At 55.0% G+C, this 5,250-nt stretch overlaps 1 pseudogene; it reads left to right on the forward strand.

Moving 5' to 3' along the window:
* The first annotated feature begins 322 nt into the window (after positions 1-322).
* On the forward strand, positions 323-4,941 carry LOC118662086 (annotated as a pseudogene).
* Positions 4,942-5,250: the final 309 nt, after the last annotated feature.

A 5,250-nucleotide genomic window follows, 5' to 3' on the forward strand; every position in this document is an offset into this window, starting at 1 on the left:
CAGAATCAAACCCGGGACACGTCAGTCCACAGGCTGAACCGGTATCTACTGAGGCAAACCACCTAGGGTCCTTTTTGTTTCATTATAAACTAACAGATTGAATGCTTTGATTTCACCTCTAAGTGTAGCTTTACCTGAATTCCAAACATTGGATTTGGGCTTTGGATTATTTTTAAATGTCTAAACAAGCTGATTCCCTGACACCTCCCCCCACACACCCCACCACCCTCAATGAAAACATCTTAACTGTTGGGGGTTTTATTTTTGGACATTTTAACTATTTAGTTTGTGTCCCTAGATGGGTCTGAAACTTATTCCCAAAAAAGGTAGGGGTCAGCTTTTAGGCCCCTGAGTACCCACTTGCTAGTCAGACTGGAATGAAAGATGTGGGTGCTTCTGAGATGCTTGTCTGGGGGCCTGCAGGGGCGAGCTATGGCTCTGTGGCCACCGAGCCCAGAATGGGACTCACTAAACGGAGGCTCTCACCATTGCCAGGCAGTGGCTTTGGCCCTGAATTGATTCCTCTGAGGGAAGGGGAGTGAGTTGATGGGGCTCAAAGGCTTGGCCTGACAAGGATGTCTTGTTCCCTAGACGTTGCGGCAGGATTCCTTTCTGAGCACCTTGAAGATGAGCATCCAGACGACACCAACTCTCCTGAAGCTGGCAGCAAAGTGCCTGCTGAGGGACCAGGCCTTGACCATCGCAGCTCTGGAGTACCTGCCCGCCGAGCTCTTTCCGGACCTGTTAGTCCTGGCCTACCGTAGTGGACACCACTGCAAGCTCCTGAAGGCGATGGCCCAAGCCTGGCCCTTCACTGTCCTCCCTCTGGGGATCCTGATGCAGCGTCCCCCTGATCACGCCCCACCCAGGGCCATGGCCTTAAAAGCCGTGTTTGATGCGCTTGACGTTCTGCTTACCCAGGAGGTTTGGCCCAGGTAAGGCTGCTCCAGGTAGGATCCTGACTGAGCATCTGGGAGACAATGGGGGTCAGGGCCGGTGGAGGGCCTAAGGGTGGACCTGAAGTTTCTGACGGTGCCAGTGAGGCTCAGGGAGCCCTTGCACACTGTGCAGCTCACTGTGGGAAGCGGAGGAATGCCTACTGGGCAGGGGCACCTGCAAAACCTGCCCTGCCTCCTCCCAGTGGTACTTCAAGGTACTCGAAGTGCTGAGCAGGAGGGATGGAAGGGAAGGAGATGAGCAAAGCAAAGCAGAGGGAGGAGGAGGGCAAGGGAGAAGCTGACCCTGGGATTCAAAGTAGAAGCTCAGGGTGGGGGTGCAGTCTGATTGGTGCCTCAACTCAGACACTCAATCTCATTCCGACCTGCCCTCACTCAGTTGATCTTTTAAAAAAAACAACACATTTTTTGTATTGATTTCAGAGAGGAAAGGAGAGATAGAGATAAAAGCTTCAATGATGAGAGAGAATCATTGATCAGCTGCCTCCTGCACACACAAACACACACACACACACACACACACACACTCCCCCCACCCACTGGGCATTGAGCCTGCAACCCAGGCATGTACCCTGACTGGGGATTGAACTGTGACCTCCTGGTTCATAGGTAGATGCTCAACCACTGACACACACAGTCCATAAAGCATCTCAGCCAATGCCCTGTTGACCTGCAAGAATCTCAGCTAATGTCCTGCTTTCCCCACAGGAGGTGGAAACTGTGGGTGCTGGATTTAAGGGACACGGGTGCCAACTTCTGGGATATGTGGCTTGGAGACAACGCCTGGCATTGTTCACCGACACGATGAGTGACTGTGCACAGCTCCAGCCCCAACAATGAGCATCCCCTGGCTCTCTTGGAGGTGTTCCTAGACCTTAACTTAACTGAAAGGGACCGGGATAAGTTTTTCATGCACACTATCCAATGGGCCCAGCAGAGGGAAGGGTTGCTACACCTGTGCTGCAAGGCCCTGAGGTTTTCTGAGGTGCCCTTCCAGAGGGTCAGAGGGTCCTGGATAAGGTGAAGCTGGACTGCATCCAGGAGGTGGAAGTGAACTGCACCTGGGACCTGCCCACCCTGGGGACATTTGCTCTCTACCTGGGTCAGATGAGTAACCTGCAGAGACTCTCTCTCCCCCACACCAATGTGTTGTCTGAAGAGGATGAGGATGAAGAGCAGGGGGAGGAGGGGGAGGAAGAACAACATGAAGAGGAGCAGGAGGTGAGGGAGGAAGAGGAGTTGGAGAGGGAGGAGCAGGAGTGGCAGGAGGAAGAGGAGCAGGAGTGGGAAAGGCAGGAAGAGGAGTTGGAGAGGGAGGAGCAGGAGTGGGAAAGGCAGGAAGAGGAGTTGGAGAGAGAGGAGCAGGAATGGGAAAGGCAGGAAGAGGAGTTGGAGAGAGAGGAGCAGGAGTGGGAAAGGCAGGAAGAGGAGTTGGAGAGGGAGGAGCAGGAGTGGGAAAGGCAGGAAGAGGAGTTGGAGAGAGAGGAGCAGGAATGGGAAAGGCAGGAAGAGGAGTTGGAGAGGGAGGAGCAGGAGTGGGAAAGGCAGGAAGAGGAGTTGGAGAGGGAGGAGCAGGAATGGGAAAGGCAGGAAGAGGAGTTGGAGAGAGAGGAGCAGGAGTGGCAGGAGGAAGAGGAGCAGGAATGGGAAAGGCAGGAAGAGGAGTTGGAGAGGGAGGAGCAGGAGTGGGAAAGGCAGGAAGAGGAGTTGGAGAGGGAGGAGCAGGAGTGGGAAAGGCAGGAAGAGGAGTTGGAGAGGGAGGAGCAGGAGTGGGAAAGGCAGGAAGAGGAGTTGGAGAGAGAGGAGCAGGAGTGGCAGGAGGAAGAGGAGCAGGAGCGGGAAAGGCGGGAAGAGGAGTTGGAGAGGGAGGAGCAGGAATGGGAAAGGCAGGAAGAGGAGTTGGAGAGGGAGGAGCAGGAATGGGAAAGGCAAGAAGAGGAGTTGGAGAGAGAGGAGCAGGAGTGGCAGGAGGAAGAGGAGCAGGAGCGGGAAAGGCGGGAAGAGGAGTTGGAGAGGGAGGAGCAGGAATGGGAAAGGCAGGAAGAGGAGTTGGAGAGGGAGGAGCAGGAGTGGCAGGAGGAAGAGGAGTTGGAGAGAGAGGAGCAGGAGTGGGAAAGGCAGGAAGAGGAGTTGGAGAGGGAGGAGCAGGAGTGGGAAAGGCAGGAAGAGGAGTTGGAGAGGGAGGAGCAGGAGTGGGAAAGGCAGGAAGAGGAGTTGGAGAGGGAGGAGCAGGAGTGGGAAAGGCAGGAAGAGGAGTTGGAGAGGGAGGAGCAGGAGTGGCAGGAGGAAGAGGAGCAGGAGCAAGAGAAGCAGCGATCCTTTTCCCAATTCCTCTCTCAGGTGATCAGGCTTCGGCACCTTCGGGAGCTCGACGTGTGTTCTCTTTCCTTCCGCCGAGGCCGTCTGGACCAGATGCTCAGGTGAGCTGTGGAACAGTGGACGCAGCTCCAGAATGGCAAGGGAGTGGTCTTGTTTGCTGCTTTGAGGGTGGTGTCCCGTGAGCACCTTAGAGAAGCATGTTTTAAAATCTGCCTGTCAGGAGGGGTAGCAGAACTGGCTCAGTGAGTGACCCAGCGAGCCGGGTTCTGAATCCTTCCTTAGGGAGAGATGTCTAAGTGACCAGGACTTAGGAAGGGGGAGGGAGGAGGAAAAGCCACATCGGATGGAGCATTTCCAGACAGAAGCTCTGTGCCCACCGGCCATGTGAACACACATGAGCCTGTCTCAGCTTCCCCGTCTGTCAGAGGTGGCCCTGGGCTCCAGGAAGGTCATTAGTAGAACAGGAAAGGCAGGATTCCGCAGCTAAGGGAGTGGGAGGGAAAGGACTGCAAAGAGTGACAGGTGGTTTGTGGTGGAAGTCGCCTCTGCAGACTGGCCTCCCAATTGTTGCTGCACGATCTTTCCAGGCTCTCTCTCTCTCTCTCTCTCTCTCTCTCTCTCTCTCTCTCTCTCTCTCTTTTAAATCCTCACCTGAGGATATTTTTCCCATTGATTTTTAGAGAGTGGAAGGGAGGGGAAGAGAGGGAGAGAAACATCTTTGTGAGAGTGACACATTGATTGGTTGCCCCCTGCTCATGCCCCAACCAGGGCCAGGGATTGAGCTTGCAAATGAGGTGCATGTGCTTGAGTGGTAATCAAACCTGAGACACGTCAATGCAAAGGCCAATGCTCTATCCACGGAGTCAAACCTGTTAGTGCCATGTTTTCCTTCTGTCCAGTCACCCTCCAGAGTGCAGTGCTCTGCTTGGCAGGTGAGGACAGGAAGCTCTGGTGATGTCGTGAACCTGTCCCAGCCTAAAAGGAGACTGGGTGTCCTGACTGCTGGCCTTCATCAGATTGTGAAGACAGCCCTGGGCTTGGGCAAATCCATCTTCTGCCACCTGCAGGACCCCGTCTACCGGCTACCCCCGTCCCTAGGAACTAACCCCTCTGTCTCCCCAGGTGCCTGCAGACACCCTTGGACAAACTCTCCATAATATATAGCCAGCAGCTGACGCATTCAGACCTGACACACCTGTTCCAGTGCCCGAACCTCAGGCAGCTGAAGATCCTGGATCTATTTGGCCTCAGCCTTGCGGATTTCAGTCCTGAGCCCCTCTGAGCTCTGCTGGAGGCAGTGGCACCCACCCTCCAGGACCTGGGCCTGAATAACTGTGCGATGGCGGACTCCCAAGTCGAGGCCATCCTGCCTGCCCTGAGCCGCTGCCACCAGCTCAGGGACTTCACCATCCCTAAGAACAACTTCTCTATGGCGACCGTGGAGAAGCTGCTGCGCCACACAGCTGGGCTGCGCAGTTTGGAGCTCGAGCTGTACCCCGTCCCCCTGGAGTGTTACAGGACCCAAGGGACTGTGGACCAGGAGAGAGTTGCCCTGATCCAGGCTGAGCTCACGGGGACACTGAGGGATTTAGGACAACCCAGGACCATCCATCTTGCCACCAAGCGCTGCAGAGATATAGAGTTTTATCACGTGGCATTTTCATGACATGGAGCCCGTGATGTGACCCTGCTCACCAGGTGCACCTAACAAGGGCTTCCTTCTAAGCCCCTGGAAACAAACCTCAGACTGGGGTGCAGTATGCAGGGGCCACTCACATTTCAGGTTCATGCTCAGTGTGAATGGGGAAAGGGAGGGACCCAGGCCAGGTACAGGATTGCAGGGGCAAAGGTTGGGGAGTTTGAGGGACCTCAAAAAGGCAAAGTGTCTTTAATCAGAAACGTGAATCTGATTTGCTTGAGGAGGGGTGGGGATTTGGGCTCAAGGTGCATCTATGGGAGTTAACCCTGGGGTGGA

This window comes from Myotis myotis, unplaced genomic scaffold, assembly GCF_014108235.1.
Source record: "Myotis myotis isolate mMyoMyo1 unplaced genomic scaffold, mMyoMyo1.p scaffold_m19_p_8, whole genome shotgun sequence".
Taxonomy (NCBI): Eukaryota; Metazoa; Chordata; class Mammalia; order Chiroptera; family Vespertilionidae; genus Myotis; species Myotis myotis.